This window comes from Salmo salar, chromosome ssa15, assembly GCF_905237065.1.
Source record: "Salmo salar chromosome ssa15, Ssal_v3.1, whole genome shotgun sequence".
Taxonomy (NCBI): domain Eukaryota; kingdom Metazoa; phylum Chordata; class Actinopteri; order Salmoniformes; family Salmonidae; genus Salmo; species Salmo salar.
In genome coordinates, this window is record NC_059456.1 from 95,979,594 (window position 1) to 95,995,176 (window position 15,583).

A 15,583-nucleotide genomic window follows, 5' to 3' on the forward strand; every position below is an offset into this window, starting at 1 on the left:
TGCCCTGGCCAAGGCTTTCGACTCTGTCAATCACCACATCCTCATCGGCAGACTCAGTAGCCTTGGTTTCTCAAATGATTGCCTCGCCTGGTTCACCAACTACTGCTCTGATAGAGTTCAATGTGTCAAATCGGATGGCCTGTTGTCCGGGCCTCTGGTAGTCTCAATGGTGGTGCCACAGGGTTCAATTCTTGGACCAACTCTTTTCTCTGTATACATCAATGATATCGCTCTTGCTGCTGGTGAGTCTCTGATCCACCTCTACACAGACGACACCATTCTGTATACTTCTGGCCCTTCTTTGGACACTGTGTTAACAACCCTCCAGACGAGCTTCAATGCCATACAACTCTCCTTCCGTGGCCTCCAACTGCTCTTAAATACAAGTAAAACTAAATACATGCTCTTCAACCGATCGCTGCCTGCACCTGCCCGCCCGTCCAGCATCACTACTCTGGACGGTTCTGACTTAGAATATGTGGACAACTACAATACCTAGGTGTCTGGTTAGACTCACATCAAACATCTCCAATCCAAAGTTAAATCTAGAATTGGCTTCCTATTTTGCAACAAAGCATCCTTCACTCATGCTGCCAAACATACCTCGTAAAACTGACCATACTACCGATCCTCGACTTCGGCGATGTCATTTACAAAATAGCCTCCAATACCCTACTCAATAAACTGGATGCAGTCGATCACAGTGCCATCCGTTTTGTCACCAAAGCCCCATATACTACCCACCACTGCGACCTGTACGCTCTCGTTGGCTGGCCCTCACTTCATACTCGTCGCCAAACCCACTGGCTCCAGGTCATCTACAAGACCCTGCTAGGTAAAGTCCCCCCTTATCTCCGCTCACTGGTCACCATAGCAGCACCCACCTGTAGCATGCGCTCCAGCAGGTATATCTCTCTGGTCACCCCCAAAGCCAATTCCTCCTTTGGCCGTCTCTCCTTCCAGTTCTCTGCTGCCAATGACTGGAACGAACTACAAAAATCTCTGAAACTGGAAACACTTATCTCGCTCACTAGCTTTAAGCACCAGCTGTCAGAGCAGCTCACAGATCACTGCACCTGTACATAGCCCATCTATAATTTAGCCCAAACTACTACCTCTTCCCCTACTGTATTTATTTATTTATTTTGCTCCTTTGCACCCCATTATTTATATTTCTACTTTGCACTTTCTTCCACTGCAAATATACCATTCCAGTGTTTTACTTGCTATATTGTATTTACTTTGCCACCATGGCCTTTTTTGCCTTTACCTCCCTTATCTCACCTCATTTGCTCACATTGTATATAGACTTATTTTTCTACTGTATTATTGACTGTATGTTTGTTTTACTCCATGTGTAACTCTGTGTTGTTGTATGTGTCGAACTGCTTTGCTTTATCTTGGCCAGGTCGCAATTGTAAATGAGAACTTGTTCTCAATTTGCCTACCTGGTTAAATAAAGGTGAAATAAAAAAATTATGTAAATGTAAATTTATGACCCACTGGAATTGTGATACAGTGAATTATAAATGAAATAATCTGTCTGTAAACAATTGTTGGAAAAATGAATTGTGTCATGCACAAAGTAGATCTCCTAATCGACTTGCCAAAACTATAGTTTGTTAACAAGACATTTGTGGAGTGGTTGAAAAACAAGTTTTAATGACTCCAACCTTAGTGTATGTAAACTTCCAACTTCCTAAACCTATCAATGTGACATTGAACTGGGTGAATGGAATATGAATGAGTCATCCAATATGCTGTAATAGAAAAAAGGCCATGCTCATGAAAAAAAAAAACATCCTCCTCCATCTTAAACGGCACTGACCGCCACTGTAGTAGTGGTAGTAATAATAGTAGTAGTGGTAGTAGTGATAGTAGTAGTAGTGGTAGTAGTGGTAGTTGTGATAGTAGTAGTAGTGGTAGTAGTGTTAGTAGTAGTAGTGGTAGTAGTAGCAGTAGTAGTAGTAGTAGTAGTAGTAATAGTATAGTAGTAGTAGTAGTAGTAGTAGTATAGTAGTAGTAGTAGTAGTAGTAGTAGTACTAGTAGTAGTAGTAGTAGTAATAGTAGTAGTAGTGGTAGTAGTAGTAATAGTAGTAGTAGTAGTGGTAGTAGTAATAGTAGTAGTATTAGTGCTTCGTCGCAGAGAACTCGCGACTTGTATCATCACTGGGCACTGACCTAATGTTGACAACTCTCCCCTTTTTAAAACCACCCACTACCTTTCAAATCAACTCTCATCTTTCCTTTTTTTTCTGTCCTTGTCTTTTATATATTTATGCATTATTATTTCTGTTTCTCAATAAAGTATCTATGCTATTCTATTCTATCATAAATTCCCTCACCTCTCTCTCTCTCTATATATATATATTTATTCAGACACCCCTCCCTCCAGGTTGAATAATCATGTCCCCCTGCCTTTCAATCACTCCTTGCCTGACCCTTCACTCTCTAAATCAAAGTAATGTATTCTGAACCCCACCCAGACACATGTCTGCCTGATCCACCACTTGACACCAACCAGTCAGTCAGTCAAGCTAGACCTCTGGCTGCAGAATCTAAATCAAACAAGTGTGTGCGTGACACACATACATACAGTACCAATCAAAAGTTTGGACACACCTACTCATTCAAGGGTTTTTCTTTATTTTTACTGTTTTCTACATTGTAGAATAATAGTGAAGACATCAAAACTATCAAATAACACATATGGAATCATCTAGTAACCAAAAAAGTGTTAAACAAATCAAAATATATTTCAGATACTTCTAAGTAGCCACCCTTTGCCTTCATGACAGCTTTGCACACTCTTGGCATTCTCTCAACCAGCTTCATGAGGTAGTCACTTGGAATGCATTTCAATTAACAGGTGTGCCTTGATTAAGTTAATTTGTGGAATTTCTTTCCTTCTTAATGCGTTCGAGCCAATCGGTTGTGTTGTGACAAGGTAGGGGTGGTATACAGAAGATAGCCCTATTCGGAAAAGACCAAGTCCATATTATGGCAAGAACAGCTCAAATAAGCAAAGAAAAATTACAGTCCATCATTACTTTAAGACATGAAGGTCAGTCAATCTGGAACATTTCAAGAACTTTTAATGTTTTTTTAAGTGCAGTGGCAAAAACCATCAAGCGTTATGATAAAGCGCCACAGTAAAGAAAGACCCAGAATTACCTCTGCTGCTGAGTTTTCAGCCTCAGAAATTGCAGCCCAAATAAATGCTTCACACAGTTCCAATAACAGACACATCTCAACATCAACTGTTCAGAGGAGACTGTGTGAATCAGGCCTTCATGGTCGAATTTCTGCAAAGAAACTACTACTAAAGGACACCAATAAGAAGAAGAGACTTGCTTGGGCCAAGAAACATGAGCAATAGACATTAGACCAGTGGAAATCTGTCATTTGGTCTGATGAGTCCAAATTTGAGATTTTTGCTTCCAACCACTGTGTCTTTGTGAGACGCAGAGTAGGTGAACGGATGATCTCTGCATGTGTGGTTCCCACCGTGAAGCATGGAGGAGGAGGTGTGATGGTGTGGGGGTGCTTTGCTAGTGACATTGTCAGTGACACGGTCAGGTACACTTAACCAGCATGACTACCACAGCGTTCTGCAGCAAAACGCCATCCCATCTGGTTTGGGCTTAGTGGGACTATCATTTGTTTCTCAAGAGGACAATGACCCAACACACCTCCAGGCTATGTAAGGGCTATTTGACCAAGAAGGACAGTGATGGAATGCTGCATCAGATGACCTGACCTCCACAATCACCTGACCTTAACCCAATTGAGATGGTTTGGGATGAGTTGGACCGCAGCGTGAAGGAAATGCAGCCAACAAGTGCTCAGCATATGTGGGAACTCCTTCAAGACTGTTGGTAAAGCATTCCAGGTGAAGCTGGTTGAGAGAATGCTAAGAGTGTGCAAAGCTGTCATCAAGGCAAAGGTTGGCTACTTTGAAGAATCTCAAATATAAAATGTATTTTGATTTGTTTAACACTTTTTTGGTTACTACATGATTCCATATGTGTTATTTCATAGTATTGATTTAACTCACTATTATTCTACGATGTAGAAAATCGTAAAAATAAAGAAAAGCCCTTGTATGACCAGGTGTGTCCAAACATTGGACTAGTACTTTGGACTGGCATTCAGAAAGTATTCAGACCCATTGATTTTTTCCACATTTTGTTACATTACAGCCTTATTCTAAAATCGATGACATAGTTTTTTCCCCCTCATCAATCTACACACAATATCCCATAATGACAGTGAAAACAGGTTTTTAGAATTTCTTGCCAATTTATTCAAAATAAAAAAACAGATACCTTGTTTACATAATTATTCAGACCGACCTTTGCGGTGAGACTCAAAATTGAGCTCAGGTGCATCCTGTTTCCATTGATCATCCTTGAGATGTTTTTACAACTTGATTAGAGTCCACCTGTGGTCAATTCAATTGATTGGATATGATTTGGAAACACACACAACACTCTATATAAGATCCCACAGTTGACCGTTCATGTCAGAGCAAAAGCCATGAGGTCGGAGGAATTGTCAGTAGCGCTCATAGACATGATTGTGTCGAGGCACATATCTGGGGAACTGTACCAAAACATTTCTGCAGCATTGAAGGTCCCCAAAAATGCAGTGGCCTCCATTTTTCTTAAATGGTAGAAAGTTGAAACATCAAGATTCTTCCTAGAGCTGGCCACCCGGCCAAACTGAGCAATCGGGGGAGAAGGGCCTTGGCCAGGGAGGTGACCAAGAACCCAAAGGTTACTCAGACAGAGCTCCAGATTTCCTCTGTGGAGATGGGAGAACCTTCCAGAAGGACAACCATCTCTGCAGTACTCCACCAATCAGGACTTTATGGTAGAGTGGCCAGATGGAAGCCACTACTCAGTAAAAGGCACATGACAGCCCACTTGGAGTTTTCCAAAAGGCACCTAAATGACTCTCAGACCATGAGAAACAAGATTCTCTGATGAAACCAAAGAACTCTTTGGCCTAAATGCCAAGCGTCACGTCTGGAGGAAACCTGGCACCATCCCTACAGTGAAGCATAGTGGTGGCAGAATCATACTGCGGCGATGTTTTTCATCGGCAGGGACAGGGAAACTAGTCAGGATCGAGGGAAAGATGAACGGCGCAAAGTACAGAGATCCTTGATGAAAACCTGCTCCAGAGAGCTCAGGACCTCAGACTGGGGTGAAGATTTACCTTCCAACAGGACAACGACCCTAAGCAAACAGCCAAGACAACGCAGGAGTGGCTTCAGAACACGTCTCTGATTGTCCTTGTGTGGCCCAGCCAGAGCCCAGGACTTGAACCCGATCTGAAAATAGCTGTGCAGCGACGCTCCCCATCCAACCTGACAGAGCTTGAGAGGATCTGCATAGAAGAATGGGAGAAACTCCCCAAATACAGGTGTGCCAAGCTTGTAGCGTCATACCCAAGAAGACTTGAGGCTGTCATCTCTGCCAAAGGTGCTTCAACAAAGTACTGAATAAAGGGTCAGAATACTTATGAAAATGTGATATGTTTTTTTATTTGTTATAAATTTGCACAAAAAAAAGAATAAACTGTTTTTTGCTTTGTCATTATGGGGTATTGTGTGTAGATGGATGAGGAACAAAAACAATTTAATCCATTTTAGAATAAGGCTGTAACGTAACAAAATGTGGAAAAAGTCAAGGGGTCTGAATACTTTCCGAATGCACTGTAGTGCACTACTTTAGCTGGATCCCTATGGGCCCTGGTCAAAGAATAGTGCACTGTCTAGGGGTTAGAGCATTAGGCCAGTAACCGAAAGGTTGCTGGATCGAATCCCTGAGCTGACGAGGTAAAAATGTGTCATTCTGCCCCTGAGCAAGGCAGTTAACCCACTGTTCCCCGGGCGCCGAAGACTTGGATGTCGATTAAGGCAGCCCCCCGCACCTCTCTGATTCAGAGGGGTTGGGTTAAACGTGGAAGACACATTTCAGTTGAAGGCATTCAGTTGTACAACTGACTTTCCCTAGAGAATAGAGTCCCATTAGGATGTAGCCTTTATTTACACGTTACCTTAATATCTCTTTTCATCTGTTATCCCGTGTTTTACCTTCGTTCTGCCTGTAATGTCATATTCCCTGGAAAATAGCAGCTAGACTTTAATCTGGTTAAAGGCTTTGCAAATGAGGCACACAGTGTGTGTCTTTAATTTATAATGGCACTTTCACACAAGATGCTCTAGTGTGTAGTCGAGCGTGTGTAGTTTATAGTCTTTCTGCTCTAGTGGTGTGAGTAGTGTCTAGTGTCACTAGACAGTAGTGTCTAGTGGTGTGAGTAGTGTCTAGTGTCACTTGCTCTAGTCTAGTGAATGAAGGGTGTGAGTAGTGGCTTGCTCTAGTCTAGTGAATGAAGGGTGTGAGTAGTGGCTTGCTCTAGTCTAGTGAATGAAGGGTGTGAGTAGTGGCTTGCTCTAGTCTAGTGAATGAAGGGTGTGAGTAGTGGCTTGCTCTAGTCTAGTGAATGAAGGGTGTGAGTATTGGCTTGCTCTAGTCTAGTGAATGAAGGGTGTGAGTAGTGGCTTGCTCTAGTCTAGTGAATGAAGGGTGTGAGTAGTGGCTTGCTCTAGTCTAGTGAATGAAGGGTGTGAGTAGTGGCTTGCTCTAGTCTAGTGAATGAAGGGTGAGTAGTGGCTTGCTCTAGTCTAGTGAATGAAGGGTGTGAGTAGTGGCTTGCTCTAGTCTAATGGCAGTGAGGGCCTGAGGCAAAATAACAGGTGGCTTTGGCGTATTTAGCTAGTTAAACACTGTGGAGCATCTAGCTAGCCTAACACTGTGGAGCATCTAGCTAGTGTAAAACTGTGGAGCATCTAGCTAGTGTAAAACTGTGGAGCATCTAGTTAGCCTAACACTGTGGAGCATCTAGCTAGCCTAACACTGTGGAGCATCTAGTTAGTGTAAAACTGTGGAGCATCTAGTTAGCGTAAAACTGTGGAGCATCTAGTTAGCCTAACACTGTGGAGCATCTAGCTAGTGTAAAACTGTGGAGCATCTAGCTAGTGTAAAACTGTGGAGCATCTAGCTAGTGTAAAACTGTGGAGCATCTAGTTAGCCTAACACTGTGGAGCATCTAGCTAGCCTAACACTGTGGAGCATCTAGTTAGCCTAACACTGTGGAGCATCTAGCTAGCCTAACACTGTGGAGCATCTAGCTAGCCTAACACTGTGGAGCATCTAGCTAGCCTAACACTGTGGAGCATCTAGTTAGTGTAAAGCTGTGGAGCATCTAGTTAGCGTAAAACTGTGGAGCATCTAGTTAGCGTAACACTGTGGAGCATCTAGCTAGCCTAACACTGTGGAGCATCTAGCTAGCCTAACACTGTGGAGCATCTAGCTAGCCTAACACTGTGGAGCATCTAGTTAGTGTAAAACTGTGGAGCATCTAGTTAGCGTAAAACTGTGGAGCATCTAGTTAGCCAAACACTGTGGAGCATCTAGCTAGCCTAACACTGTGGAGCATCTAGCTAGCCTAACACTGTGGAGCATCTAGCTAGTGTAAAACTGTGAAGCATTTTGCTAATGTCAGGCTACAAACTAAAGACACACAGACACACGCCTCATTTACTAAGCCTTTAAACAGGTCCAGCATACAGTGCTCTTCACTAGCTAGTATAAATAACACCTCTCTTCCCAGTGAGCTCTCCAGTGGCAGATTGAGAGCAAACAGCCCAGCTTCCTTAACACAATGACATCTCTACAGTTTAACACACACACACACACACACACACACACACACACACACACACACACACACTACCGTAGCATGAATAAGACCAACACCGTTGGCATTACATAAAACTTAATAGTGCACAGAAAGAAATGTGAAAATAAACCCTGCAAATGATGCAACCCTGCCCCGTCTCTCTGGTTCACTAACACATTGATCTATATGTCATATAAACTGTGCATATCATGTTAATCTTTCCCTCCATCCATCCCTTCTTCCTCTCTTCTGTCGTTGCTGCCATCTCCCTGTGAACTTGTCTTTCTCGCTCATTCTTCTCTTGATCCCTCCTCTCTTTTTTTCTCTCTGTCTCTTCAGACAATTTATCTACCAGCATATATATTACAGGATCGTGAGTGCATTGCTTTTCAAATGGGAGCCCACCCTTCCTTTCGCTCTCTCTCCTACCCTCGCTATTGCTCTCCCTTGTCCCTCCCTACCTCTCTCAGCCTCCCCTCCCCTCTTTCTTTCTCCCCTCCCTCTTTCTTTTTATCCTCTTTTTCTCTCTCCCTCCCTCTCTCTCTCTCTCCCCCTCCCTCCCTCTCTATCGCTCCCCCCTCCCTCCGTCTCTCTCTTAACACTCTCTTTATCTGCCCCCCCACTCTCTCTATTTCTCCCTGGTCTCTCTTAAATCATCCTCTTCAGCCATCCCTCTGTTAGAACAGCTCAATTAATCTCCAGCTGAGGAGATGACATTCTGCTATGGCATAGCGGATCCAGGGTAATCACGCACTGTACTGTACAGCGATGTGTGTGTGTTTATAGTGTAGCTATATGAAAGACAGTAAGAAATAACAACTATCTATCTGGCTCTAGGAGCAGCAGATCTAGGACATTCAAAGTCAGGGTTGTGGCCCCTACTGGGGTCAAGGGGGAACTGCATTGGGGTCGCCAATAAAAAAAAACAAGAGTACAGATTGTATTATTGTCTAAATATACTGCTAAAAAAAATAAAGGGAACACTTAAACAACACATCCTAGATCTGAATGAAAGAAATAATCTTATTAAATACTTTTTTCTTTACATAGTTGAATGTGCTGACAACAAAATCACACAAAAATAATCAATGGAAATCCAATTTATCAACCTATGGAGGTCTGGATTTGGAGTCACACTCAAAATTAAAGTGGAAAACCACACTACAGGCTGATCCAACTTTTATGTAATGTCCTTAAAACAAGTCAAAATGAGGCTCAGTAGTGTGTGTGGCCTCCACGTGCCTGTATGAACTCTCTACAACGCCTGGGCATGCTCCTGATGAGGTGGCGGATGGTCTCATGAGGGATCTCCTCCCAGACCTGGACTAAAGCATCCACCAACTCCTGGACAGTCTGTGGTGCAACGTGGCGTTGGTGGATGGAGCGAGACATGATGTCCCAGATGTGCTCAATTGGATTCAGGTCTGGGGAACGGGCGGGCCAGTCCATAGCATCAATGCCTTCCTCTTGCAGGAACTGCTGACACACTCCAGCCACATGAGGTCTAGCATTGTCTTGCATTAGGAGGAACCCAGGACCAACCGCACCAGCATATGGTCTCACAAGGGGTCTGAGGATCTCATCTCGGTACCTAATGGCAATCAGGCTACCTCTGGCGAGCACATGGAGGGCTGTGCGGCTCCCCAAAGAAATGCCACCCCACACCATGACTGACCCACCGCCAAACCGGTCATGCTGGAGGATGTTGCAGGCAGCAGAATGTTCTCCACGGCGTCTCCAGACTGTGTCACGTCTGTCACGTGCTCAGTGTAAACCTGCTTTCATCTGTGAAGAGCACAGGGTGCCAGTGGCGAATTTGCCAATCTTGGTGTTCTCTGGCAAATGCCAAACGTCCTGCACGGTGTTGGGCTGTAAGCACAACCCCCACCTGTGGACGTCGGGCCCTCATACCACCCTCATGGAGTCTGTTTCTGACCGTTTGAGCAGACACATGCACATTTGTGGCCTGCTGGAGGTCATTTTGCAGGGCTCTGGCAGTGCTTCTCCTGCTCCTCCTTGCACAAAGGCGGAGGTAGCGGTCCTGCTGCTGGGTTGTTGCCCTCCTACGGCCTCCTCCACGTCTCCTGATGTACTGGCCTGTCTCCTGGTAGCGCCTCCATGCTCTGGACACTACGCTGACAGACACAGCAAACCTTCTTGCCACAGCTCGCATTGATGTGCCATCCTGGATGAGCTGCACTACCTGAGCCACTTGTGTGGGTTGTAGACTCCGTCTCATGCTACCACTAGAGTGAAAGCCCCGCCAGCATTCAAAAGTGACCAAAACATCAGCCAGGAAGCATAGGAACTGAGAAGTGGTCTGTGGTCACCACCTGCAGAACCACTCCTTTATTGGGGGTGTCTTGCTAATTGCCTATAATTTCCACCTGTTGTCTATTCCATTTGCACAACAGCATGTGAAATGTATTGTCAATCAGTGTTGCTTCCTAAGTGGACAGTTTGATTTCACAGAAGTGTGATTGACTTGGAGTTACATTGTTTTGATTAAGTGTTCCCTTTATTTTTTTGAGCAGTATATATATATATATCTATATATATATATATATATATATATATATATATATATATATAGTCTGGGAAAATATACAAATGTTTTTGAGAAAGATAATTTGAAAAATACAATTGAGTAAATGTATTTAAAAAATAAGAATAATGATAAGACATGAAAATGCAATAAATTGAAGGTTATTTATTGATGTGAAATGTACCTATTTTAAGTGGCTGTCGTTAGATTTGTGGTGGAGTGGAGTCGCAACAAATTCTTGGAGAAAAAAACGGGGTCCCCATAAATTCTGGCAAAAGAAAATGGGGTCCCTGCTGAAAACACCACCGCACACAGCAGCGAAACACACACTATTGCATTAAACAGTATGATAGCTGCAGAAGCAGAGAAGCAGTCTAAGAGAAGCGAGACACACAAGCATGCACATGCACCTGTACGCAACGACAAACACACTCACACCCTTCATCTCTCCCTGGCTAGATTTTGATTCAAGTTGTGTGTGCTGTGCAGTATGTTTATGGATGTCGTACAGATGGTAACAAGTCATTGTCAGCCGTCGAACCACGTCCCTAGTCCAATCTTCATCTCATCTGGGACAGGCTGGGGGTTACTGAGGCATGGATCGAGGAAGGAGAGAGAGGCGGGTGGGGGGAGGAGAGAGAGAGGATAGAGAGGAGCAGGGCCTTTTGGGGATAGAGAGGAGCAGGGCGCTAGCCTTTTGGGGTCCATAAGCAAGATTTGGTTGGGGTGCTCCCCACCTATCAACAAAACATTTTAGTGTTTTGTTGGAAACTTTTTTTATTTAACTCCAAATTGAATTTCCTGCAATTCTACACATTTTGACATGAGGAGTAGAGAAAATGTTGCCGTTTTAAAGCAAGTTTTCTGCAATTCTACACATGGGGCAGAGAGAAAAGTTAGCAATTTTATAAAACATTGCATGCAATTCTACTTATTTTTCCATGGGGCAGAGAGAATTGTTTTGCTGTTCTACAGCTAATTTCTTGACATCAGCAAACCTGTCTCCCACACAACGCCATTCACGTGGTCTGCGGTTGTGAGGCCGGTTGGACGTACTGCCAAATTCTCTTAAACGACGTTGGAGGCGGCTTATGATAGATAAATTAACAAATTCTCTGGCAACAGCTTTAGTGGACATTCCTGCAGTCAGCATGCCAATTGCATGCTCCCTCAAAACTTGTGACATTGATGGCATTGTGTTGTGTGACAAAACTGCATATTTTAGAGTGGCCTTTTATTTCCCCAGCATAAAGTGCACCTGTGTAATGATCATGATACACCTGTCAGGTGGATTACTTATCTTAGCAAAGGACAAATGCTCACTAACAGAGATGTAAACAAATCTGTGCACAACATTTGGAAGAAATAAGCTTTTTGTGCGTGTAGAACATTTCTGGGAATCTTTTATTTCAGCTCATGGGACCAACACTTTACATGTTGTGTTTATATTTTTGTTCATTGTATTATGGGCTGCCTGTTCTGTGTTCTAGAAACAGAATAGAATGTTTTGCATTCTAGAATACCAGAACACCTCTCATTTGCCTAATGGATTAATGTAGATTTGCAAGTTCGTTGCCATGTTTGGCACGTTGCCTGGTGTTTGCATCCGTTCACAGGCACACCTATACAGTCTGTTGGGAGAGCTGCCTGACTGCCACACCCATCTTTTCCTTTTCAACATCTCTCTCTCTCTCTCTTCTGTTGAAAGCATCTCTCTCTTTTTCTCTTTCGACATCATTCTTTCTTTACCTCTCTCTTCTTTCCTCTATCACTTCACTCTCTCTCCCTCCCCTTCCACCTGTTTCTCTCCCCTTTTCTCTCGCTCTCCTTCACCCCTTGCTCGGTCTCTTCTTCTCCCGCCTCCCTCTCTGTCCCATCAGACAGTACTGTAGTTAAGGTAGCTAGAGGGAGAAACACAGGAGCACCTCAGAGGAGCACCGCCCCAGATAAATGCCTTCGGTTCCAGAGCAAGAGAGAGAAAGAAGAGAGAGAGAGAGAGAGAAGAGAGAGAGAGAAAGAAGAGAGAGAAAGAAGAGAGAGAAAGAAGAGAGAGAGAGAAAGAAGAGAGAGAGAGAAAGAAGAGAGAGAGAGAAAGAAGAGAGAGAGAGAAAGAAGAGAGAGAGAGCGATACACTGCAGTAGGATAGACAGGACAGGAAAGCCTGTATTCACAACGCTGAGTGCTGATCAATCAGGTCCTCCCTGTCCATATGATCTTATTTAGTATGATCTAAAGGACAAAACTGATTCTAGATCAGGATAACTCTCTTTCTCTCAGATTAGACCTCCTTCCTTCAGACCACTAGCCTGATCCCAGATCTGTTTGTGCTGTATAGCCAACTCCCATATGAACACAAACAGACCTGGGACCAGCAGGCTACCAGACCTGTGAATATATCATTACAGCACAGTGCAATCAGAGCCTTCCTTAACATTAAACCAGTGAGTTAGAGGAGAAGGTGGAGGAGGGGAGTACAACAGGGAAAATAGTGGAAAATACTGTATAAAGTAGCAGAGTAGAAAGAGTGATAAGCCGAAAATAAGAAGAGTTAACTGGAAGATTAGACCATACCTTTATCATGTTGACCAAAGGGCAGGACATAAGTTAACAGAACTGTGTTAAAATGCCTCACATATTGTAGTAATAATAAGATATTGTATTTTGTAAAAATGTTTGTTTTATGTGACATATTCTTTTGAAAACATTGTAAGTGAGCAAAATAACCCCACACTCATTTTCAATGTATTTTTTTTTAATGTGTCAACACTTATTTCAAACTTGTATCATCACACACAGTCATAAAATGCAAAGTAAAATCTGTATTTAAGCAGATTAGTAAAACACCAGCCGATAATATAATTTCCTCCAAAGTCCCACAACAGCATTGCATTAAATATTAATACCAACCAGTCAGACCCTGTTGCATGCTACACACTGTCTGACTGTGTGCCCAGCAAAACGTACTGAAGACATACCATCAAATCATTTCTCAATATAACATCCATTCAAACTATTCAGCAAGATGTCTGCTTCAATATGCTGTCATTTTCACAATTACAAATCATCATGTTCAAATTAATTAAACGTAAACTATGAAGGTGATACTACGGTACAAAACTTACAACCACAACATTGAGAGAAATGACGATAAGCACATTTGCCCATTTTAACATTATTCTCAACAGAAATCTTGAAATATAAATACTTTGACAGTTGTATCCAATGACATCACCACTAATATTATTCTCCACTCACTACAAATACATTCACAACAGCACATTAAATGACTCTTCTATAAATCTAACCATCTTTCCACAGCCATCACAGACAGGCTAGGAAGGTGATTGTGATGCTGTGAGTGGAACTGCAGATCTGACCAAGGTGTGGTGAAGCTATAATCCTCCAGCCACCTCTCCTCCACCCAGCCAGCACTCTAATTCATCTCTCTGTCTCTCAGTTCTTCTCTTACCTCCACAGGTTTAAAAGATGGCCTCAGGGATGTTGATTCTCCTTTTCCTCTGTCCTCCTTGTTTTCTTCCCCTCGCTCTCTCTCTCTTCCCCTCTCTCTATCAAATTGATTGTGCCCTCTCCTCTCTCTCTGTGCTGATGCTGCAGTGATACAAAAACACACCCTCTCTCCCTCTCTCTCTGTCTCCCTCGCTCTCATTGGCTTCCTGCAAGAGGTGACATCACCTTTGTTCTGCTCTGCCTCTCCCCTCATCCCTCCCTCTTCCCCTGTCTCGCTCTCTCACTCAGCTCGCACTATATGTGAATTCTGACCATTCCTTTATTGTCTTCTTCCCCCCATCCCTCCCTTTCCTCGCTCAATTCCCTCAGTTCACCCCACCACCTCCCTCCCTCCCTCCCTCCATCCTCCTCCCCTCCTTCTTTCTAGCTGGATTAGTTTTGCCAGATTTCAGCAGCCAGATAGCAGCTCTCTCTCCTCTTCCTATATGCATCGATGCAGATCAGCTCTAGCAGGCATAACAATAGAATTATTAGCATAGTGGTATAGCCTACGACCCGACGCTGTGCTCTACATCTTACTCTCTCTGCTGTCTGTCTGCCTCCCAAATGGCACCCTAGTTCCTATGTAGTCCACTAAACAGGGAATAAGGTGCCATTTTGGATGCACCCCACATCTCTCCTTGTCTCTTCTTCATCATGCCGCCTACCATGGTCGACCGAGCCCATCTCTCTCTAACAATTATCAGATTCTGGCTTCTGTAGCTACTAAGACATCTTTTGCAGACACACACGCTCGCAAACACTCGCACTCACACGCACAATCTAGTGGTTTTTCAATTAATAATAGCCCAATCTAAGGGAAATGTCAGTGTCTGAAAGCGTTGTTGTGTTATGTAATACAATAATACGTGTAAAATGTGTTGTGAATTAATGTCGTCTGTGATCTGTGACTGAGGGGCAGAGCCGGGTGATTCTGAGACTTGCTGATTGGGGGATAATGAGGAAGAGTTTTAGTAATCTGTAGGAAGCGTCTCTGTGTTGTGACATAATAACAGACAGGCAGTTGGGTGATAACAGTGATACAACACTTTGTAAATATGATACTCAGTGTCTTGGGTGGTCTACCCTGGCCTGAATTCTCACCGACAGTTGGCTGTATACTCTGATAAGGGTCTTTGTGACCAAAAGCTTGGCAATGAAATCTGCATTGTTCTAAGTGGGACTCATTTCTATAGTTTATTCTCTCATCTTTCTGCTCCTGTCAGGTGATTACAGTGAGACAACACTGGGGAAATGAAGACTTTGACTATGATACTGTCTATCCTGGGGTGGTCTGGGTCTAGACTGATTGAGGGCTGTACAGAACTGGCCTTTCACTGATCCTAAAACTGAATAGAGAGATAGAAATAGATAGAGGAAGCGATAGAGGAGAGGAAGAGATAGGAAGAGATAGAGGAAGAGGAGAGGGTTGGTCAGGATTGATCAGGACTGTACACAACTCTACTGTATTTTCTACTGATCGTCATGCTTATCTTTTCTCATGATGTTGTGACTTTTGCGGAAGCATTGTCTACTCCCCTACTTGTTTTCATCAATCCAGAAAAATGTGAAGAGAGAGAAAGTAGAGAGGAGAGAGAGAAAGTAGAGAGAGAATGAGAGCGAAAGAGAAAGAGAAAGAGAGAGAAACAGGGAGAGAGAGAGAGAGAGAGAGAGAGAGAGTGATGCCATCAGAGAGCAATAGATCCACATAACCACACAGAGTTTAAAGTTGAGGATGACTGGCATTATAGCAGTACTATCCCAGTCCCATTGAGCTC

General features: G+C 43.4%; 1 protein-coding gene across 5 annotated transcripts in view; it reads right to left on the minus strand.

Moving 5' to 3' along the window:
- The window catches only part of LOC106572712 (neural cell adhesion molecule L1), a 122,375-nt gene extending 108,461 nt beyond the window's left edge, over positions 1–13,914 (minus strand). For 4 of the 5 annotated variants that reach the window (XM_014147142.2, XM_014147141.2, XM_045696340.1 and 1 more), the window contains exon 1: positions 13,768–13,914. The gene's annotated coding sequence lies outside the window, so the exon portion shown is untranslated. The remainder of the gene's footprint in view (positions 1–13,767) is intronic. The other variant, XM_014147137.2, reaches the window with a different exon arrangement.
- Positions 13,915–15,583: the final 1,669 nt, after the last annotated feature.